This window comes from Phyllobates terribilis, unplaced genomic scaffold (assembly GCF_046119375.1).
Source record: "Phyllobates terribilis strain yellow unplaced genomic scaffold, ASM4611937v1 Scaffold_184__1_contigs__length_3730660, whole genome shotgun sequence".
Taxonomy (NCBI): Eukaryota; Metazoa; Chordata; class Amphibia; order Anura; family Dendrobatidae; genus Phyllobates; species Phyllobates terribilis.
Window position 1 is genome coordinate 786,838 of NW_027362944.1, and position 24,983 is coordinate 811,820.

The window sequence follows — 24,983 nt, forward strand, 5'->3', positions numbered from 1 at the left end:
TTATACTTCAGCAGAATTCCGAAGAACAATGGAAGAGTACCATAGAATTTATAAACTTCAGAAGAATTCTGAGAACAATGGAAGAGTTCCGTAGCATTTTTTAACTTCTGCAGAATTCCGAAGAACAATGGAAGAGTTCCGTAGCATTTTTAAACTTCAGCAGAATTCCGAAGAACAATGGAAGAGTTCCGTAGCATTTTTAAAATTCATCAGAATTCCAAAGAACAATGGAAAAGTTCCGTAGCATTTTTAAACTTCAGCAGAATTCCGAAGAACAATGGAAGAGTTCCGTAGCATTTTTAAACTTCAGCAGAATTCCGAGAACAATAGAAGAGTTCCGTAGCATTTTTAAACTTCACCAGAATTACGAGAACAATGGAAGAGTTCCTTAGCATTTTTAAACTTCACCAGAATTACGAGAACAATGGAAGAGTTCCGTAGCATTTTTAAACTTCAACAGAATTACGAGAACAATGGAAGAGTTCCGTAGCATTTTTAAACTTCATCAGAATTCTGAAGAACAATGGAAGTGATCCGTAGCATTTTTAAACTTCTGCAGAATTCCGAAGAACAATGGAAGAGTTCCGTAGCATTTTTAAAATTCATCAGAATTCCAAAGAACAATGGAAAAGTTCCGTAGCATTTTTAAACTTTAGCAGAATTCCGAAGAACAATGGAAGAGTTCCGTAGCATTTTTAAACTTCAGCAGAATTCCGAGAACAATGGAAGAGTTCCGTAGCATTTTTAAACTTCACCAGAATTACGAGAACAATGGAAGAGTTCCGTAGCATTTTTAAACTTCAACAGAATTCCGAGAACAATGGAAGAGTTCCGTAGCATTTTTAAACTTCAGCAGAATTCCGAAGAACAATGGAAGAGTTCCGTAGCATTTTTAAACTTCATCAAAATTCTGAAGAACAATGGAAAAGTTCCGTAGCATTTTTAAACTTCAGCAGAATTCCGAAGAACAATGGAAGAGTTCCGTAGCATTTTTAAACTTCAGCAGAATTCCGAAGAACAATGGAAGTGTTCCATAGCATTTTTAAACTTCATCAGAATTCTGAAGAACAATGGAAGTGATCCGTAACATTTTTAAACTTCAGCAGAATACCCAAGAACAATGGAAGAGTACCGTAGCATTTATAAACTTCCGCAGAATTCCAAGAACAATGGAAGAGTTCCGTAGCATTTTTAAACTTCAGCAGAAATCCGAGAACAATGGAAGAGTTCCGCAGCAGTTTTAAACTTCACCAGAATTCCGAGAACAATAGAAGAGTTCCGTACCATTTTTAAACTTCACCAGAATTACGAGAACAATGGAAGAGTTCCGTAGCATTTTTAAACTTCAACAGAATTACGAGAACAATGGAAGAGTTCCGTAGCATTTTTAAACTTCATCAGAATTCTGAAGAACAATGGAAGTGATCCGTAGCATTTTTAAACTTCAGCAGAATACCCAAGAACAATGGAAGAGTACCGTAGCATTTATAAACTTCAGCAGAATTCCAAGAACAATGGAAGAGTTCTGTAGCATTTTTAAACTTCAGCAGAAATCCGAGAACAATGGAAGAGTTCCGCAGCAGTTTTAAACTTCACCAGAATTCCGAGAACAATGGAAGAGTTCCGTACCATTTTTAAACTTCACCAGAATTCCGAGAACAATGGAAGAGTTCCGTAGCATTTTTAAACTTCAGCAGAATTCTGAAGAACAATGGAAGAGTTCCGTACCATTTTTAAACTTCAGTAGAATTAAGAATAACAATGGAAGAGTTCCGTAGCATTTTTAAACTTCACCAGAATTCCGTGAACAATGGAAGAGTTCCGTAGCATTTTTAAACTTCAGCAGAATTCCGAAGAACAAAGAAAGTGTTCCGTAGCATTTTTAAACTTCAGCAGATTTCCGAAGAACAATGGAAGAGTTCCGTAGCATTTTTAAACTTCAGCAGAATTCTGCAAAGCAATGATAGAGTTCCGTAGCATTTTTAAACTTCAGCAGAATTCCGAAGAACAATCGAAGAGTTCCGTAGCATTTTTAAACTTCTGCAGAATTCCGAAGAACAATGGAAGAGTTCCGTAGCATTTTTAAACTTCAGCAGAATTCCGAAGAACAATGGAAGAGTTCCGTAGCCTTTTTAAACTTCGTCAGAATTCCGAAGAACAATGGAAAAGTTCCGTAACATTTTTATACTTCAGCAGAATTCCGAGAACAATGGAAGAGTTCCATAGCATTTTTAAACTTCAGCAGAATTCCGAAGAACAATGGAAGAGTTCTGTAGCATTTTTAAACTTCAGCAGAATTCCGAAGAACAATGGAAGAGTTCCGTAGCATTTTTAAACTTCAGCAGAATTCCGAGAACAATGGAAGAGTTCCGTAGCATTTTTAAACTTCACCAGAATTCCGAGAACAATGGAAGAGTTCCGTAGTATTTTTAAACTTCAGCAGAATTCTGAGAACAATGGAAGAGTTCCGTAGCATTTTTAAACTTCAGCAGAATTCCGAAGAACAACGGAAGAGTTCCGAAGCATTTTTAAACTTCAGCAGAATTCCGAAGAACAATGGAAGAGTTCCGGTGCAGTTTTAGGCTTCATCAGAATTCCGAAGAACAATGGAAGAGTTCCGTAGCATTTTTAAACTTCAGCAGAATTCAGAAGAACAATGTAAGAGTTCCGTAGCATTTTTAAACTTCATCAGAATTCCGAAGAACAATGGAAAAGTTCCGTAGCATTTTTAAACTTCAGCAGAATTCCGAAGAACAATGGAAGAGTTCCGTAGCATTTTTAAACTTCAGCAGAATTCCGAAGAACAATGAAAGTGTTCCATACCATTTTTAAACTTCATCAGAATTCTGAAGAACAATGGAAATGATCCGTAACATTTTTAAACTTCAGCAGAATTCCCAAGAACAATGGAAGAGTACCATAGAATTTATAAACTTCAGAAGAATTCTGAGAACAATGGAAGAGTTCCGTAGCATTTTTTAACTTCTGCAGAATTCCGAAGAACAATGGAAGAGTTCCGTAGCATTTTTAAAATTCATCAGAATTCCAAAGAACAATGGAAAAGTTCCGTAGCATTTTTAAACTTTAGCAGAATTCCGAAGAACAATGGAAGAGTTCCGTAGCATTTTTAAACTTCAGCAGAATTCCGAGAACAATGGAAGAGTTCCGTAGCATTTTTAAACTTCACCAGAATTACGAGAACAATGGAAGAGTTCCGTAGCATTTTTAAACTTCAACAGAATTCCGAGAACAATGGAAGAGTTCCGTAGCATTTTTAAACTTCAGCAGAATTCCGAAGAACAATGGAAGAGTTCCGTAGCATTTTTAAACTTCATCAAAATTCTGAAGAACAATGGAAAAGTTCCGTAGCATTTTTAAACTTCAGCAGAATTCCGAAGAACAATGGAAGAGTTCCGTAGCATTTTTAAACTTCAGCAGAATTCCGAAGAACAATGGAAGTGTTCCATAGCATTTTTAAACTTCATCAGAATTCTGAAGAACAATGGAAGTGATCCGTAACATTTTTAAACTTCAGCAGAATACCCAAGAACAATGGAAGAGTACCGTAGCATTTATAAACTTCCGCAGAATTCCAAGAACAATGGAAGAGTTCCGTAGCATTTTTAAACTTCAGCAGAAATCCGAGAACAATGGAAGAGTTCCGCAGCAGTTTTAAACTTCACCAGAATTCCGAGAACAATAGAAGAGTTCCGTACCATTTTTAAACTTCACCAGAATTCCGAGAACAATGAAAGAGTTCCGTAGCATTTTTAAACTTCACCAGAATTCCGAGAACAATGGAAGAGTTCCGTAGCATTTTTAAACTTCAACAGAATTACGAGAACAATGGAAGAGTTCCGTAGCATTTTTAAACTTCATCAAAATTCCGAAGAACAATGGAAAAGTTCCGTAGCATTTTTAAACTTCAGCAGAATTCCGAAGAACAATGGAAGAGTTCCGTAGCATTTTTAAACTTCAGCAGAATTCCGAAGAACAATGGAAGTGTTCCATAGCATTTTTAAACTTCATCAGAATTCTGAAGAACAATGGAAGTGATCCGTAACATTTTTAAACTTCAGCAGAATACCCAAGAACAATGGAAGAGTACCGTAGCATTTATAAACTTCAGCAGAATTCCAAGAACAATGGAAGAGTTCCGTAGCATTTTTAAACTTCAGCAGAAATCCGAGAACAATGGAAGAGTTCCGCAGCAGTTTTAAACTTCACCAGAATTCCGAGAACAATGGAAGAGTTCCGTACCATTTTTAAACTTCACCAGAATTCCGAGAACAATGGAAGAGTTCCGTAGCATTTTTAAACTTCAGCAGAATTCTGAAGAACAATGGAAGAGTTCCGTAGCATTTTTAAACTTCAGTAGAATTAAGAATAACAATGGAAGAGTTCCGTAGCATTTTTAAACTTCACCAGAATTCCGTGAACAATGGAAGAGTTCCGTAGCATTTTTAAACTTCAGCAGAATTCCGAAGAACAAAGAAAGTGTTCCGTAGCATTTTTAAACTTCAGCAGATTTCCGAAGAACAATGGAAGAGTTCCGTAGCATTTTTAAACTTCAACAGAATTCTGCAAAGCAATGGAAGAGTTCCGTAGCATTTTTAAACTTCAGCAGAATTCCGAAGAACAACCGAAGAGATCCGTAGCATTTTTAAACTTCTGCAGAATTCCGAAGAACAATGGAAGAGTTCCGTAGCATTTTTAAACTTCAGCAGAATTCCGAAGAACAATGGAAGAGTTCCGTAGCCTTTTTAAACTTCGTCAGAATTCCGAAGAACAATGGAAAAGTTCCGTAACATTTTTATACTTCAGCAGAATTCCGAGAACAATGGAAGAGTTCCATAGCATTTTTAAACTTCAGCAGAATTCCGAAGAACAATGGAAGAGTTCCGTAGCATTTTTAAACTTCAGCAGAATTCCGAAGAACAATGGAAGAGTTCCGTAGCATTTTTAAACTTCAGCAGAATTCCGAGAACAATGGAAGAGTTCCGTAGCATTTTTAAACTTCACCAGAATTCCGAGAACAATGGAATAGTTCCGTAGCATTTTTAAACTTCAGCAGAATTCTGAGAACAATGGAAGAGTTCCGTAGCATTTTTAAACTTCAGCAGAATTCCGAAGAACAATGGAAGAGTTCCGAAGCATTTTTAAGCTTCAGCAGAATTCCGAAGAACAATGGAAGAGTTCCGGTGCAGTTTTAGGCTTCATCAGAATTCCGAAGAAAAATGGAAGAGTTCCGTAGCATTTTTAAACTTTAGCAGAATTCAGAAGAACAATGGAAGAGTTCCGTAGCATTTTTAAACTTCATCAGAATTCCGAAGAACAATGGAAAAGTTCCGTAGCATTTTGAAACTTCAGCAGAATTCCGAAGAACAATGGAAGAGTTCTGTAGCATTTTTAAACTTCAGCAGAATTCCGAAGAACAATGGAAGTGTTCCATAGCATTTTTAAACTTCATCAGAATTCTGAAGAACAATGGAAATGATCCGTAACATTTTTAAACTTCAGCAGAATTCCCAAGAACAATGGAAGAGTACCATAGAATTTATAAACTTCAGAAGAATTCTGAGAACAATGGAAGAGTTCCGTAGCATTTTTTAACTTCTGCAGAATTCCGAAGAACAATGGAAGAGTTCCGTAGCATTTTTAAAATTCATCAGAATTCCAAAGAACAATGGAAAAGTTCCGTAGCATTTTTAAACTTCAGCAGAATTCCGAAGAACAATGGAAGAGTTCCGTAGCATTTTTAAACTTCAGCAGAATTCCGAGAACAATGGAAGAGTTCCGTAGCATTTTTAAACTTCACCAGAATTACGAGAACAATGGAAGAGTTCCGTAGCATTTTTAAACTTCAACAGAATTCCGAGAACAATGGAAGAGTTCCGTAGCATTTTTAAACTTCAGCAGAATTCCGAAGAACAATGGAAGAGTTCCTTAGCATTTTTAAACTTCATCAAAATTCCGAAGAACAATGGAAAAGTTCCGTAGCATTTTTAAACTTCAGCAGAATTCCGAAGAACAATGGAAGTGTTCCATAGCATTTTTAAACTTCATCAGAATTCTGAAGAACAATGGAAGTGATCCGTAACATTTTTAAACTTCAGCAGAATACCCAAGAACAATGGAAGAGTACCGTAGCATTTATAAACTTCCGCAGAATTCCAAGAACAATGGAAGAGTTCCGTAGCATTTTTAAACTTCAGCAGAAATCCGAGAACAATGGAAGAGTTCCGCAGCAGTTTTAAACTTCACCAGAATTCCGAGAACAATAGAAGAGTTCCGTACCATTTTTAAACTTCACCAGAATTCCGAGAACAATGAAAGAGTTCCGTAGCATTTTTAAACTTCACCAGAATTCCGAGAACAATGGAAGAGTTCCGTAGCATTTTTAAACTTCAGCAGAATTCCGAGAACAATGGAAGAGTTCCGTAGCATTTTTAAACTTCAGCAGAATTCCGAAGAACAATAGAAGAGTTCCGAAGCATTTTTAAACTTCAGCAGAATTCCGAAGAACAATGGAAGAGTTCCGTTGCAGTTTTAGGCTTCATCAGAATTCCGAAGAACAATGGAAGAGTTCCGTAGCATTTTTAAACTTCAGCAGAATTCAGAAGAACAATGTAAGAGTTCCATAGCATTTTTAATTTTCATCAGAATTCCGAAGAACAATGCAAAAGTTCCGTAGCATTTTTAAACTTCATCAGAATTCCGAAGAACAATGGAAGAGTTCCGTAGCATTTTTAAACTTCAGCAGAATTCCGAAGAACAATGGAAGTGTTCCATAGCATTTTTAAACTTCATCAGAATTCTGAAGAACAATGGAAATGATCCGTAACATTTTTAAACTTCAGCAGAATTCCCAAGAACAATGGAAGAGTACCATAGAATTTATAAACTTCAGAAGAATTCTGAGAACAATGGAAGAGTTCCGTAGCATTTTTTAACTTCTGCAGAATTCCGAAGAACAATGGAAGAGTTCCGTAGCATTTTTAAACTTCAGCAGAATTCCGAAGAACAATGGAAGAGTTCCGTAGCATTTTTAAAATTCATCAGAATTCCAAAGAACAATGGAAAAGTTCCGTAGCATTTTTAAACTTCAGCAGAATTCCGAAGAACAATGGAAGAGTTCCGTAGCATTTTTAAACTTCAGCAGAATTCCGAAGAACAATGGAAGTGTTCCATAGCATTTTTAAACTTCATCAGAATTCTGAAGAACAATAGAAGTGATCCGTAACATTTTTAAACTTCAGCAGAATACCCAAGAACAATGGAAGAGTACCGTAGCATTTATAAACTTCCGCAGAATTCCAAGAACAATGGAAGAGTTCCGTAGCATTTTTAAACTTCAGCAGAAATCCGAGAACAATGGAAGAGTTCCGCAGCAGTTTTAAACTTCACCAGAATTCCGAGAACAATAGAAGAGTTCCGTACCATTTTTAAACTTCACCAGAATTCCGAGAACAATGAAAGAGTTCCGTAGCATTTTTAAACTTCACCAGAATTCCGAGAACAATGGAAGAGTTCCGTAGCATTTTTAAACTTCAACAGAATTACGAGAACAATGGAAGAGTTCCGTAGCATTTTTAAACTTCATCAAAATTCCGAAGAACAATGGAAAAGTTCCGTAGCATTTTTAAACTTCAGCAGAATTCCGAAGAACAATGGAAGAGTTCCGTAGCATTTTTAAACTTCAGCAGAATTCCGAAGAACAATGGAAGTGTTCCATAGCATTTTTAAACTTCATCAGAATTCTGAAGAACAATGGAAGTGATCCGTAACATTTTTAAACTTCAGCAGAATACCCAAGAACAATGGAAGAGTACCGTAGCATTTATAAACTTCAGCAGAATTCCAAGAACAATGGAAGAGTTCCGTAGCATTTTTAAACTTCAGCAGAAATCCGAGAACAATGGAAGAGTTCCGCAGCAGTTTTAAACTTCACCAGAATTCCGAGAACAATGGAAGAGTTCCGTACCATTTTTAAACTTCACCAGAATTCCGAGAACAATGGAAGAGTTCCGTAGCATTTTTAAACTTCAGCAGAATTCTGAAGAACAATGGAAGAGTTCCGTAGCATTTTTAAACTTCAGTAGAATTAAGAATAACAATGGAAGAGTTCCGTAGCATTTTTAAACTTCACCAGAATTCCGTGAACAATGGAAGAGTTCCGTAGCATTTTTAAACTTCAGCAGAATTCCGAAGAACAAAGAAAGTGTTCCGTAGCATTTTTAAACTTCAGCAGATTTCCGAAGAACAATGGAAGAGTTCCGTAGCATTTTTAAACTTCAGCAGAATTCTGCAAAGCAATGGAAGAGTTCCGTAGCATTTTTAAACTTCAGCAGAATTCCGAAGAACAACCGAAGAGATCCGTAGCATTTTTAAACTTCTGCAGAATTCCGAAGAACAATGGAAGAGTTCCGTAGCATTTTTAAACTTCAGCAGAATTCCGAAGAACAATGGAAGAGTTCCGTAGCCTTTTTAAACTTCGTCAGAATTCCGAAGAACAATGGAAAAGTTCCGTAACATTTTTATACTTCAGCAGAATTCCGAGAACAATGGAAGAGTTCCATAGCATTTTTAAACTTCAGCAGAATTCCGAAGAACAATGGAAGAGTTCCGTAGCATTTTTAAACTTCAGCAGAATTCCGAAGAACAATGGAAGAGTTCCGTAGCATTTTTAAACTTCAGCAGAATTCCGAGAACAATGGAAGAGTTCCGTAGCATTTTTAAACTTCACCAGAATTCCGAGAACAATGGAATAGTTCCGTAGCATTTTTAAACTTCAGCAGAATTCTGAGAACAATGGAAGAGTTCCGTAGCATTTTTAAACTTCAGCAGAATTCCGAAGAACAATGGAAGAGTTCCGAAGCATTTTTAAACTTCAGCAGAATTCCGAAGAACAATGGAAGAGTTCCGGTGCAGTTTTAGGCTTCATCAGAATTCCGAAGAAAAATGGAAGAGTTCCGTAGCATTTTTAAACTTTAGCAGAATTCAGAAGAACAATGTAAGAGTTCCGTAGCATTTTTAAACTTCATCAGAATTCCGAAGAACAAAGGAAAAGTTCCGTAGCATTTTGAAGCTTCAGCAGAATTCCGAAGAACAATGGAAGAGTTCCGTAGCATTTTTAAACTTCAGCAGAATTCCGAAGAACAATGGAAGTGTTCCATAGCATTTTTAAACTTCATCAGAATTCTGAAGAACAATGGAAATGATCCGTAACATTTTTAAACTTCAGCAGAATTCCCAAGAACAATGGAAGAGTACCATAGAATTTATAAACTTCAGAAGAATTCTGAGAACAATGGAAGAGTTCCGTAGCATTTTTTAACTTCTGCAGAATTCCGAAGAACAATGGAAGAGTTCCGTAGCATTTTTAAAATTCATCAGAATTCCAAAGAACAATGGAAAAGTTCCGTAGCATTTTTAAACTTCAGCAGAATTCCGAAGAACAATGGAAGAGTTCCGTAGCATTTTTAAACTTCAGCAGAATTCCGAGAACAATGGAAGAGTTCCGTAGCATTTTTAAACTTCACCAGAATTACGAGAACAATGGAAGAGTTCCGTAGCATTTTTAAACTTCAACAGAATTCCGAGAACAATGGAAGAGTTCCGTAGCATTTTTAAACTTCAGCAGAATTCCGAAGAACAATGGAAGAGTTCCTTAGCATTTTTAAACTTCATCAAAATTCCGAAGAACAATGGAAAAGTTCCGTAGCATTTTTAAACTTCAGCAGAATTCCGAAGAACAATGGAAGTGTTCCATAGCATTTTTAAACTTCATCAGAATTCTGAAGAACAATGGAAGTGATCCGTAACATTTTTAAACTTCAGCAGAATACCCAAGAACAATGGAAGAGTACCGTAGCATTTATAAACTTCCGCAGAATTCCAAGAACAATGGAAGAGTTCCGTAGCATTTTTAAACTTCAGCAGAAATCCGAGAACAATGGAAGAGTTCCGCAGCAGTTTTAAACTTCACCAGAATTCCGAGAACAATAGAAGAGTTCCGTAGCATTTTTAAACTTCACCAGAATTCCGAGAACAATGAAAGAGTTCCGTAGCATTTTTAAACTTCACCAGAATTCCGAGAACAATGGAAGAGTTCCGTAGCATTTTTAAACTTCAGCAGAATTCCGAGAACAATGGAAGAGTTCCGTAGCATTTTTAAACTTCAGCAGAATTCCGAAGAACAATAGAAGAGTTCCGAAGCATTTTTAAACTTCAGCAGAATTCCGAAGAACAATGGAAGAGTTCCGTTGCAGTTTTAGGCTTCATCAGAATTCCGAAGAACAATGGAAGAGTTCCGTAGCATTTTTAAACTTCAGCAGAATTCAGAAGAACAATGTAAGAGTTCCATAGCATTTTTAAACTTCATCAGAATTCCGAAGAACAATGGAAAAGTTCCGTAGCATTTTTAAACTTCATCAGAATTCCGAAGAACAATGGAAGAGTTCCGTAGCATTTTTAAACTTCAGCAGAATTCCGAAGAACAATGGAAGTGTTCCATAGCATTTTTAAACTTCATCAGAATTCTGAAGAACAATGGAAATGATCCGTAACATTTTTAAACTTCAGCAGAATTCCCAAGAACAATGGAAGAGTACCATAGAATTTATAAACTTCAGAAGAATTCTGAGAACAATGGAAGAGTTCCGTAGCATTTTTTAACTTCTGCAGAATTCCGAAGAACAATGGAAGAGTTCCGTAGCATTTTTAAACTTCAGCAGAATTCCGAAGAACAATGGAAGAGTTCCGTAGCATTTTTAAAATTCATCAGAATTCCAAAGAACAATGGAAAAGTTCCGTAGCATTTTTAAACTTCAGCAGAATTCTGAAGAACAATGGAAGAGTTCCGTAGCATTTTTAAACTTCAGCAGAATTCCGAAGAACAATGGAAGAGTTGCGTTGCAGTTTTAGGCTTCATCAGAATTCCGAAGAACAATGGAAGAGTTCCGTTGCAGTTTTAAACTTCATCAGAATTCCGAAGAACAATGGAAGAGTTCCGTAGCATTTTTAAACTTCAGCAGAACTCAGAAGAACAATGGAAGAGTTCCGTAGCATTTTTAAACTTCAGCAGAATTCCGAAGAACAATGGAAGAGTTCCGTAGCATTTTTAAACTTCAGTAGAATTAAGAATAACAATGGAAGAGTTCCGTAGCATTTTTAAACTTCAGCAGAATTCTGCAAAGCAATGGAAGAGTTCCGTAGCATTTTTAAACTTCAGCAGAATTCCGAAGAAAAATCGAAGAGTTCCGTAGCATTTTTAAACTTCAGCAGAATTCCGAAGAACAATGGAGGAGTTCCGTAGCATTTTTAAACTTCAGCAGAATTCCGAAGAACAATGGAAATGATCCGTAACATTTTTAAACTTCAGCAGAATTCCGAAGAACAATGGAAGAGTACCATAGAATTTATAAACTTCAGAAGAATTCTGAGAACAATGGAAGAGTTCCGTAGCATTTTTAAACTTCACAAGAATTCCACGAACAATGGAAGAGTTCCGTAGCATTTTTTAACTTCTGCAGAATTCCGAAGAACAATGGAAGAGTCCCGTAGCATTTTTAAACTTCAGCAGAATTCCGAAGAACAATGGAAGAGTTCCGTAGCATTTTTAAAATTCATCAGAATTCCGAAGAACAATGGAAAAGTTCCGTAGCATTTTTAAACTTCAGCAGAATTCCGAAGAACAATGGAAGAGTTCCGTAGCATTTTTAAACTTCAGCAGAATTCCGAGAACAATGGAAGAGTTCCGTAGCATTTTTAAACTTCACCAGAATTACTAGAACAATGGAAGAGTTCCGTAGCATTTTTAAACTTCAACAGAATTCCGAGAACAATGGAAGAGTTCCGTAGCATTTTTAAACTTCAGCAGAATTCCGAAGAACAATGGAAGAGTTCCGTAGCATTTTTAAACTTCATCAGAATTCCGAAGAACAATGGAAAAGTTCCGTAGCATTTTTAAACTTCACCAGAATTCCGAGAACAATGGAAGAGTTCCGTAGCATTTTTAAACTTCACCAGAATTACGAGAACAATGGAAGAGTTCTGTAGCATTTTTAAACTTCAGCAGAATTCCGAGAACAATGGAAGAGTTCCGTAGCATTTTTAAACTTCAGCAGAATTCCGAAGAACAATGGAAGAGTTCCGTAGCATTTTTAAACTTCATCAGAATTCCGAAGAACAATGGAAAAGTTCCGTATCATTTTTAAACTTCAGCAGAATTCCGAAGAACAATGGAAGAGTTCCGTAGCATTTTTAAACTTCAGCAGAATTCCGAAGAACAATGGAAGTGTTCCATAGCATTTTTAAACTTCATCAGAATTCTGAAGAACAATGGAAGTGATCCGTAACATTTTTAAACTTCAGCAGAATACCCAAGAACAATGGAAGAGTACCGTAGCATTTATAAACTTCAGCAGAATTCTGAGAACAATGGAAGAGTTCCGTAGCATTTTAAACTTCAACAGAATTCCACGAACAAAGGAAGAGTTCTGCAGCATTTTTAAACTTCAGCAGAAATCCGAGAACAATAGAAGAGTTCCGCAGCAGTTTTAAACTTCACCAGAATTCCGAGAACAATGGAAGAGTTCCGTACCATTTTTAAACTTCACCAGAATTCCGAGAACAATGGAAGAGTTCCGTACCATTTTTAAACTTCACCAGAATTCCCAGAACAATGGAAGAGTTCCGTAGCATTTTTAAACTTCAGCAGAATTCTGAAGAACAATGGAAGAGTTCCGTAGCATTTTTAAACTTCAGCAGAATTGCGAAGAACAATGGAAGTGTTCCATAGCATTTTTAAACTTCATCAGAATTCTGAAGAACAATGGAAGTGATCCGTAACATTTTTAAACTTCAGCAGAATTCCCAAGAACAATGGAAGAGTACCATAGAATTTATAAACTTCAGAAGAATTCTGAGAACAATGGAAGAGTTCCGTAGCATTTTTTAACTTCTGCAGAATTCCGAAGAACAATGGAAGAGTTCCGTAGCATTTTTAAAATTCATCAGAATTCCAAAGAACAATGGAAAAGTTCCGTAGCATTTTTAAACTTCAGCAGAATTCCGAAGAACAATGGAAGAGTTCCGTAGCATTTTTAAACTTCAGCAGAATTCCGAGAACAATGGAAGAGTTCCGTAGCATTTTTAAACTTCACCAGAATTACGAGAACAATGGAAGAGTTCCGTAGCATTTTTAAACTTCAACAGAATTCCGAGAACAATGGAAGAGTTCCGTAGCATTTTTAAACTTCAGCAGAATTCCGAAGAACAATGGAAGAGTTCCGTAGCATTTTTAAACTTCATCAAAATTCCGAAGAACAATGGAAAAGTTCCGTAGCATTTTTAAACTTCAGCAGAATTCCGAAGAACAATGGAAGAGTTCCGTAGCATTTTTAAACTTCAGCAGAATTCCGAAGAACAATGGAAGTGTTCCATAGCATTTTTAAACTTCATCAGAATTCTGAAGAACAATGGAAGTGATCCGTAACATTTTTAAACTTCAGCAGAATACCCAAGAACAATGGAAGAGTACCGTAGCATTTATAAACTTCCGCAGAATTCCAAGAACAATGGAAGAGTTCCGTAGCATTTTTAAACTTCAGCAGAAATCCGAGAACAATGGAAGAGTTCCGCAGCAGTTTTAAACTTCACCAGAATTCCAAGAACAATAGAAGAGTTCCGTACCATTTTTAAACTTCACCAGAATTCCGACAACAATGAAAGAGTTCCGTAGCATTTTTAAACTTCACCAGAATTCCGAGAACAATGGAAGAGTTCCGTAGCATTTTTAAACTTCAGCAGAATTCCGAGAACAATGGAAGAGTTCCGTAGCATTTTTAAACTTCAGCAGAATTCCGAAGAACAATAGAAGAGTTCCGAAGCATTTTTAAACTTCAGCAGAATTCCGAAGAACAATGGAAGAGTTCCGTTGCAGTTTTAGGCTTCATCAGAATTCCGAAGAACAATGGAAGAGTTCCGTAGCATTTTTAAACTTCAGCAGAATTCAGAAGAACAATGTAAGAGTTCCATAGCATTTTTAAACTTCATCAGAATTCCGAAGAACAATGGAAAAGTTCCGTAGCATTTTTAAACTTCATCAGAATTCCGAAGAACAATGGAAGAGTTCCGTAGCATTTTTAAACTTCAGCAGAATTCCGAAGAACAATGGAAGTGTTCCATAGCATTTTTAAACTTCATCAGAATTCTGAAGAACAATGGAAATGATCCGTAACATTTTTAAACTTCAGCAGAATTCCCAAGAACAATGGAAGAGTACCATAGAATTTATAAACTTCAGAAGAATTCTGAGAACAATGGAAGAGTTCCGTAGCATTTTTTAACTTCTGCAGAATTCCGAAGAACAATGGAAGAGTTCCGTAGCAATTTTAAACTTCAGCAGAATTCCGAAGAACAATGGAAGAGTTCCGTAGCATTTTTAAAATTCATCAGAATTCCAAAGAACAATGGAAAAGTTCCGTAGCATTTTTAAACTTCAGCAGAATTCCGAAGAACAATGGAAGAGTTCCGTAGCATTTTTAAACTTCAGCAGAATTCCGAAGAACAATGGAAGAGTTGCGTTGCAGTTTTAGGCTTCATCAGAATTCCGAAGAACAATGGAAGAGTTCCGTAGCATTTTTAAACTTCAGCAGAATTCAGAAGAACAATGTAAGAGTTCCGTAGCATTTTTAAACTTCAGCAGAATTCCGAAGAACAATGGAAGAGTTCCGTAGCATTTTTAAACTTCAGCAGAATTCCGAAGAACAATGGAAGAGTTCCGTTGCAGTTTTAAACTTCATCAGAATTCCGAAGAACAATGGAAGAGTTCCGTAGCATTTTTAAACTTCAGTAGGACTCAGAAGAACAATGGAAGAGTTCCGTAGCATTTTTAAACTTCAGCAGAATTCCGAAGAACAATGGAAGAGTTCCGTAGCATTTTTAAACTTCAGTAGAATTAAGAATAACAATGGAAGAGTTCCGTAGCATTTTTAAACTTCAGCAGAATTCTGCAAAGCAATGGAAGAGTTCCGTAGCATTTTTAAACTTCAGCAGAATTCCGAAGAAAAATCGAAGAGTTCCGTAGCATTTTTAAACTTCAGCAGAATTCCGAAGAACAATGGAGGAGTTCCGTAGCATTTTTAAACTTCAGCAGAATTCCGAAGAACAATGGAAATGATCCGTAACATTTTTAAACTTCAGCAGAATTCCCAAGAACAATGGAAGAGTACCATAGAATTTATAAACTTCAGAAGAATTCTGAGAACAATGGAAGAGTTCCGTAGCATTTTTAAACTTCACAAGAATTCCACGAACAATGGAAGAGTTCCGTAGCATTTTTTAACTTCTGCAGAATTCCGAAGAACAATGGAAGAGTTCCGTAGCATTTTTAAACTTCAGCAGAATTCCGAAGAACAATGGAAGAGTTCCGTAGCATTTTTAAAATTCATCAGAATTCCAAAGAACAATGGAAAAGTTCCGTAGCATTTTTAAACTTCAGCAGAATTCCGAGAACAATGGAAGAGTTCCGTAGCATTTTTAAACTTCACCAGAATTACTAGAACAATGGAAGAGTTCCGTAGCATTTTTAAACTTCACCAGAATTACTAGAACAATGGAAGAGTTCCGTAGCATTTTTAAACTTCAACAGAATTCCGAGAACAATGGAAGAGTTCCGTAGCATTTTTAAACTTCAGCAGAATTCCGAAGAACAATGGAAGAGTTCCGTAGCATTTTTAAACTTCATCAGAATTCCGAAGAACAATGGAAAAGTTCCGTAGCATTTTTAAACTTCACCAGAATTCCGAGAACAATGGAAGAGTTCCGTAGCATTTTTAAACTTCACCAGAATTACGAGAACAATGGAAGAGTTCTGTAGCATTTTTAAACTTCAACAGAATTCCGAGAACAATGGAAGAGTTCCGTAGCATTTTTAAACTTCAGCAGAATTCCGAAGAACAATGGAAGAGTTCCGTAGCATTTTTAAACTTCATCAGAATACCGAAGAACAATGGAAAAGTTCCGTATCATTGTTAAACTTCAGCAGAATTCCGAAGAACAATGGAAGAGTTCCGTAGCATTTTTAAACTTCAGCAGAATTCCGAAGAACAATGGAAGTGTTCCATAGCATTTTTAAACTTCATCAGAATTCTGAAGAACAATGGAAGTGATCCGTAACATTTTTAAACTTCAGCAGAATACCAAAGAACAATGGAAGAGTACCGTAGCATTTATAAACTTCAGCAGAATTCTGAGAACAATGGAAGAGTTCCGTAGCATTTTAAACTTCAACAGAATTCCACGAACAATGGAAGAGTTCCGCAGCATTTTTAAACTTCAGCAGAAATCCGAGAACAATGGAAGAGTTCCGCAGCAGTTTTAAACTTCACCAGAATTCCGAGAACAATGGAAGAGTTCCGTACCATTTTTAAACTTCACCAGAATTCCGAGAACAATGGAAGAGTTCCGTACCATTTTTAAACTTCACCAGAATTCCCAGAACAATGGAAGAGTTCCGTAGCATTTTTAAACTTCAGCAGAATTCTGAAGAACAATGGAAGAGTTCCGTAGCATTTTTAAACTTCAGCAGAATTGCGAAGAACAATGGAAGTGTTCCATAGCATTTTTAAACTTCATCAGAATTCTGAAGAACAATGGAAGTGATCCGTAACATTTTTAAACTTCAGCAGAATACCCAAGAAAAATGGAAGAGTACCGTAGCATTTATAAACTTCAGCAGAATTCTGAGAACAATGGAAGAGTTCCGTAGCATTTTAAACTTCAACAGAATTCCAAGAACAATGGAAGAGTTCCGTAGCATTTTTAAACTTCAGCAGAAATCCGAGAACAATGGAAGAGTTCCGCAGCAGTTTTAAACTTCACCAGAATTCCGAGAACAATGGAAGAGTTCCGTACCATTTTTAAGCTTCACCAGAATTCCGAGAACAATGGAAGAGTTCCGTAGCATTTTTAAACTTCAACAGAATTCCGAGAACAATGGAAGAGTTCCGTAGCATTTTTAAACTTCAGCAGAATTCCGAAGAACAATGGAAGAGTTCCGTAGCATTTTTAAACTTCACCAGAATTACGAGAACAATGGAAGAGTTCCGTAGCATTTTTAAACTTCAACAGAATTCCGAGAACAATGGAAGAGTTCCGTAGCATTTTTAAACTTCAGCAGAATTCCGAAGAACAATGGAAGAGTTCCGTAGCATTTTTAAACTTCATCAGAATTCCGAAGAACAATGGAAAAGTTCCGTAGCATTTTTAAACTTCAGCAGAATTCCGAAGAACAATGGAAGAGTTCCGTAGCATTTTTAAACTTCAGCAGAATTCCAAGAACAATGGAAGTGTTCCATAGCATTTTTAAACTTCATCAGAATTCTGAAGAACAATGGAAGTGATACGTAACATTTTTAAACTTCAGCAGAATACCCAAGAACAATGGAAGAGTACCGTAGCATTTATAAACTTCAGCAGAATTCTGAGAACAATGGAAGAGTTCCGTAGCATTTTAAACTTCAACAGAATTCCAAGAACAATGGAAGAGTTCCGTAGCATTTTTAAACTTCAGCAGAAATCCGAGTACAATGGAAGAGTTCCGCAGCAGTTTTAAACTTCACCAGAATTCCGAGAACAATGGAAGAGTTCCGTACCATTTTTAAACTTCACCAGAATTCCGAGAACAATGGAAGAGTTCCGTACCATTTTTAAACTTCACCAGAATTCCCAGAACAATGGAAGAGTTCCGTAGCATTTTTAAACTTCAGCAGAATTCTGAAAAACAATGGAAGAGTTCCGTAGCATTTTTAAACTTCAGCAGAATTGTGAAGAACAATGGAAGTGTTCCATAGCATTTTTAAACTTCATCAGAATTCTGAAGTACAATGGAAGTGATCCGTAACATTTTTAAACTTCAGCAGAATACCCAAGAACAATGGAAGAGTACCGTAGCATTTATAAACTTCAGCAGAATTCTGAGAACAATGGAAAAGTTCCGTAGCATTTTAAACTTCAACAGAATTCCAAGAACAATGGAAGAGTTCCGTAGCATTTTTAAACTTCAGCAGAAATCCGAGAACAATGGAAGAGTTCCGCAGCAGTTTTAAACTTCACCAGAATTCCGAGAACAATGGAAGAGTTCCGTACCATTTTTAAGCTTCACCAGAATTCCGAGAACAATGGAAGAGTTCCGTAGCATTTTTAAACTTCAACAGAATTCCGAGAACAATGGAAGAGTTCCGTAGCATTTTTAAACTTCAGCAGAATTCCGTAGAACAATGGAAGAGTTCCGTAGCATTTTTAAACTTCACCAGAATTACGAGAACAATGGAAGAGTTCCGTAGCATTTTTAAACTTCAACAGAATTCCGAGAACAATGGAAGAGTTCCGTAGCATTTTTAAACTTCAGCAGAATTCCGAAGAACAATGGAAGAGTTCCGTAGCATTTTTAAACTTCATCAGAATTCTGAAGAACAATGGAAAAGTTCCGTAGCATTTTTAAACTTCAGCAGAATTCCGAAGAACAATGGAAGAGTTCCGTAGCATTTTTAAACTTCAGCAGAATTCCGAAGAACAATGGAAGTGTTCCATAGCATTTTTAAACTTCATCAGAATTCTGAAGAACAATGGAAGTGATCCGTAACATTTTTAAACTTCAGCAGAATACCCAAGAACAATGGAAGAGTACCGTAGCATTTATAAACTTCAGCAGAATTCTGAGAACAATGGAAGAGTTCCGTAGCATTTTAAACTTCAACAGAATTCCAAGAACAATGGAAGAGTTCCGTAGCATTTTTAAACTTCAGCAGAAATCCGAGAACAATGGAAGAGTTCCGCAGCAGTTTTAAACTTCACCAGAATTCCGAGAACAATGGAAGAGTTCCGTACCATTTTTAAACTTCACCAGAATTCCGAGAACAATGGAAGAGTTCCGTACCATTTTTAAACTTCACCAGAATTCCCAGAACAATGGAAGAGTTCCGTAGCATTTTTAAACTTCAGCAGAATTCTGAAGAACAATGGAAGAGTTCCGTAGCATTTTTAAACTTCAGCAGAATTGCGAAGAACAATGGAAGTGTTCCATAGCATTTTTAAACTTCATCAGAATTCTGAAGAACAATGGAAGTGATCCGTAACATTTTTAAACTTCAGCAGAATACCCAAGAACAATGGAAGAGTACCGTAGCATTTATAAACTTCAGCAGAATTCTGAGAACAATGGAAGAGTTCCGTAGCATTTTAAACTTCAACAGAATTCCAAGAACAATGGAAGAGTTCCGTAGCATTTTTAAACTTCAGCAGAAATCCGAGAACAATGGAAGAGTTCCGCAGCAGTTTTAAACTTCACCAGAATTCCGAGAACAATGGAAGAGTTCCGTACCATTTTTAAGCTTCACCAGAATTCCGAGAACAATGGAAGAGTTCCGTAGCATTTTTAAACTTCACCAGAATTCCGAGAACAATGGAAGTGTTCCGTAGCATTTTTAAACTTCAGCAGAATTCCGAAGAACAATGGAAGAGTTCCGTAGCATTTTTAAACTTCAGCAGAATTCTGAAGAACAATGGAAGAGTTCCGTAGCATTTTTAAACTTCAGTAGAATTAAGAATAACAATGGAAGAGTTCCGTAGCATTTTTAAACTTCACCAGAATTCCGTGAACAATGGAAGAGTACCGTAGCATTTTTAAACTTCAGCAGAATTCCGAAGAACAAAGAAAGTGTTCCGTAGCATTTTTAAACTTCAGCAGATTTCCGAAGAACAATGGAAGAGTTCCGTAGCATTTTTAAACTTCAGCAGAATTCTGCAAAGCAATGGAAGAGTTCCGTAGCATTTTTAAACTTCAGCAGAATTCCGAAGAACAATCGAAGAGATCCGTAGCATTTTTAAACTTCTGCAGAATTCCGAAGAACAATGGAAGAGTTCCGTAGCATTTTTAAACTTCAGCAGAATTCTGAAGAACAATGGAAGAGTTCCGTAGCCTTTTTAAACTTCGTCAGAATTCCGAAGAACAATGGAAAAGTTCCGTAACATTTTTATACTTCAGCAGAATTCCGAGAACAATGGAAGAGTTCCATAGCATTTTTAAACTTCAGCAGAATTCCGAAGAACAATGGAAGAGTTCCGTAGCATTTTTAAACTTCAGCAGAATTCCGAGAACAATGGAAGAGTTCCGTAGCATTTTTAAACTTCACCAGAATTCCGAGAACAATGGAAGAGTTCCGTAGCATTTTTAAACTTCAGCAGAATTCTGAGAACAATGGAAGAGTTCCGTAGCATTTTTAAACTTCAGCAGAATTCCGAAGAACAATGGAAGAGTTCCGAAGCATTTTTAAACTTCAGCAGAATTAAGAAGAACAATGGAAGAGTTCCGTAGCATTTTTAAACTTCAGCAGAAATCCGAGAACAATGGAAGAGTTGCGCAGCAGTTTTAAACTTCACCAGAATTCCGAGAACAATAGAAGAGTTCCGTACCATTTTTAAACTTCACCAGAATTCCGAGAACAATGAAAGAGTTCCGTAGCATTTTTAAACTTCACCAGAATTCCGAGAACAATGGAAGAGTTCCGTAGCATTTTTAAACTTCAGCAGAATTCCGAGAACAATGGAAGAGTTCCGTAGCATTTTTAAGCTTCAGCAGAATTCCGAAGAACAATAGAAGAGTTCCGAAGCATTTTTAAACTTCAGCAGAATTCCGAAGAACAATGGAAGAGTTCCGTTGCAGTTTTAGGCTTCATCAGAATTCCGAAGAACAATGGAAGAGTTCCGTAGCATTTTTAAACTTCAGCAGAATTCAGAAGAACAATGTAAGAGTTCCATAGCATTTTTAAACTTCATCAGAATTCCGAAGAACAATGGAAAAGTTCCGTAGCATTTTTAAACTTCATCAGAATTCCGAAGAACAATGGAAGAGTTCCGTAGCATTTTTAAACTTCAGCAGAATTCCGAAGAACAATGGAAGTGTTCCATAGCATTTTTAAACTTCATCAGAATTCTGAAGAACAATGGAAATGATCCGTAACATTTTTAAACTTCAGCAGAATTCCCAAGAACAATGGAAGAGTACCATAGAATTTATAAACTTCAGAAGAATTCTGAGAACAATGGAAGAGTTCCGTAGCATTTTTAAACTTCAGCAGAATTCCAAGAACAATGGAAGTGTTCCATAGCATTTTTAAACTTCATCAGAATTCTGAAGAACAATGGAAGTGATATGTAACATTTTTAAACTTCAGCAGAATACCCAAGAACAATGGAAGAGTACCGTAGCATTTATAAACTTCAGCAGAATTCTGAGAACAATGGAAGAGTTCCGTAGCATTTTAAACTTCAACAGAATTCCAAGAACAATGGAAGAGTTCCGTAGCATTTTTAAACTTCAGCAGAAATCCGAGTACAATGGAAGAGTTCCGCAGCAGTTTTAAACTTCACCAGAATTCCGAGAACAATGGAAGAGTTCCGTACCATTTTTAAACTTCACCAGAATTCCGAGAACAATGGAAGAGTTCCGTACCATTTTTAAACTTCACCAGAATTCCCAGAACAATGGAAGAGTTCCGTAGCATTTTTAAACTTCAGCAGAATTCTGAAGAACAATGGAAGAGTTCCGTAGCATTTTTAAACTTCAGCAGAATTGTGAAGAACAATGGAAGTGTTCCATAGCATTTTTAAACTTCATCAGAATTCTGAAGTACAATGGAAGTGATCCGTAACATTTTTAAACTTCAGCAGAATACCCAAGAACAATGGAAGAGTACCGTAGCATTTATAAACTTCAGCAGAATTCTGAGAACAATGGAAAAGTTCCGTAGCATTTTAAACTTCAACAGAATTCCAAGAACAATGGAAGAGTTCCGTAGCATTTTTAAACTTCAGCAGAAATCCGAGAACAATGGAAGAGTTCCGCAGCAGTTTTAAACTTCACCAGAATTCCGAGAACAATGGAAGAGTTCCGTACCATTTTTAAGCTTCACCAGAATTCCGAGAACAATGGAAGAGTTCCGTAGCATTTTTAAACTTCAACAGAATTCCGAGAACAATGGAAGAGGTCCGTAGCATTTTTAAACTTCAGCAGAATTCCGTAGAACAATGGAAGAGTTCCGTAGCATTTTTAAACTTCACCAGAATTACGAGAACAATGGAAGAGTTCCGTAGCATTTTTAAACTTCAACAGAATTCCGAGAACAATGGAAGAGTTCCGTAGCATTTTTAAACTTCAGCAGAATTCCGAAGAACAATGGAAGAGTTCCGTAGCATTTTTAAACTTCATCAGAATTCTGAAGAACAATGGAAAAGTTCCGTAGCATTTTTAAACTTCAGCAGAATTCCGAAGAACAATGGAAGAGTTCCGTAGCATTTTTAAACTTCAGCAGAATTCCGAAGAACAATGGAAGTGTTCCATAGCATTTTTAAACTTCATCAGAATTCTTAAGAACAATGGAAGTGATCCGTAACATTTTTAAACTTCAGCAGAATTCCCAAGAACAATGGAAGAGTACCGTAGCATTTATAAACTTCAGCAGAATTCTGAGAACAATGGAAGAGTTCCGTAGCATTTTAAACTTCAACAGAATTCCAAGAACAATGGAAGAGTTCCGTAGCATTTTTAAACTTCAGCAGAAATCCGAGAACAATGGAAGAGTTCCGCAGCAGTTTTAAACTTCACCAGAATTCCGAGAACAATGGAAGAGTTCCGTACCATTTTTAAACTTCACCAGAATTCCGAGAACAATGGAAGAGTTCCGTACCATTTTTAAACTTCACCAGAATTCCCAGAACAATGGAAGAGTTCCGTAGCATTTTTAAACTTCAGCAGAATTCTGAAGAACAATGGAAGAGTTCCGTAGCATTTTTAAACTTCAGCAGAATTGCGAAGAACAATGGAAGTGTTCCATAGCATTTTTAAACTTCATCAGAATTCTGAAGAACAATGGAAGTGATCCGTAACATTTTTAAACTTCAGCAGAATACCCAAGAACAATGGAAGAGTACCGTAGCATTTATAAACTTCAGCAGAATTCTGAGAACAATGGAAGAGTTCCGTAGCATTTTAAACTTCAACAGAATTCCAAGAACAATGGAAGAGTTCCGTAGCATTTTTAAACTTCAGCAGAAATCCGAGAACAATGGAAGAGTTCCGCAGCAGTTTTAAACTTCACCAGAATTCCGAGAACAATGGAAGAGTTCCGTACCATTTTTAAGCTTCACCAGAATTCCGAGAACAATGGAAGAGTTCCGTAGCATTTTTAAACTTCACCAGAATTCCGAGAACAATGGAAGTGTTCCGTAGCATTTTTAAACTTCAGCAGAATTCCGAAGAACAATGGAAGAGTTCCGTAGCATTTTTAAACTACAGCAGAATTCTGAAGAACAATGGAAGAGTTCCGTAGCATTTTTAAACTTCAGTAGAATTAAGAATAACAATGGAAGAGTTCCGTAGCATTTTTAAACTTCACCAGAATTCCGTGAACAATGGAAGAGTACCGTAGCATTTTTAAACTTCAGCAGAATTCCGAAGAACAAAGAAAGTGTTCCGTAGCATTTTTAAACTTCAGCAGATTTCCGAAGAACAATGGAAGAGTTCCGTAGCATTTTTAAACTTCAGCAGAATTCTGCAAAGCAATGGAAGAGTTCCGTAGCATTTTTAAACTTCAGCAGAATTCCGAAGAACAATCGAAGAGATCCGTAGCATTTTTAAACTTCTGCAGAATTCCGAAGAACAATGGAAGAGTTCCGTAGCATTTTTAAACTTCAGCAGAATTCTGAAGAACAATGGAAGAGTTCCGTAGCCTTTTTAAACTTCGTCAGAATTCCGAAGAACAATGGAAAAGTTCCGTAACATTTTTATACTTCAGCAGAATTCCGAGAACAATGGAAGAGTTCCATAGCATTTTTAAACTTCAGCAGAATTCCGAAGAACAATGGAAGAGTTCCGTAGCATTTTTAAACTTCAGCAGAATTCCGAGAACAATGGAAGAGTTCCGTAGCATTTTTAAACTTCACCAGAATTCCGAGAACAATGGAAGAGTTCCGTAGCATTTTTAAACTTCAGCAGAATTCTGAGAACAATGGAAGAGTTCCGTAGCATTTTTAAACTTCAGCAGAATTCCGAAGAACAATGGAAGAGTTCCGAAGCATTTTTAAACTTCAGCAGAATTCCGAAGAACAATGGAAGAGTTCCGTAGCATTTTTAAACTTCAGCAGAAATCCGAGAACAATGGAAGTGTTGCGCAGCAGTTTTAAACTTCACCAGAATTCCGAGAACAATAGAAGAGTTCCGTACCATTTTTAAACTTCACCAGAATTCCGAGAACAATGAAAGAGTTCCGTAGCATTTTTAAACTTCACCAGAATTCCGAGAACAATGGAAGAGTTCCGTAGCATTTTTAAACTTCAGCAGAATTCCGAGAACAATGGAAGAGTTCCGTAGCATTTTTAAGCTTCAGCAGAATTCCGAAGAACAATAGAAGAGTTCCGAAGCATTTTTAAACTTCAGCAGAATTCCGAAGAACAATGGAAGAGTTCCGTTGCAGTTTTAGGCTTCATCAGAATTCCGAAGAACAATGGAAGAGTTCCGTAGCATTTTTAAACTTCAGCAGAATTCAGAAGAACAATGTAAGAGTTCCATAGCATTTTTAAACTTCATCAGAATTCCGAAGAACAATGGAAAAGTTCCGTAGCATTTTTAAACTTCATCAGAATTCCGAAGAACAATGGAAGAGTTCCGTAGCATTTTTAAACTTCAGCAGAATTCCGAAGAACAATGGAAGTGTTCCATAGCATTTTTAAACTTCATCAGAATTCTGAAGAACAATGGAAATGATCCGTAACATTTTTAAACTTCAGCAGAATTCCCAAGAACAATGGAAGAGTACCATAGAATTTATAAACTTCAGAAGAATTCTGAGAACAATGGAAGAGTTCCGTAGCATTTTTTAACTTCTGCAGAATTCCGAAGAACAATGGAAGAGTTCCGTAGC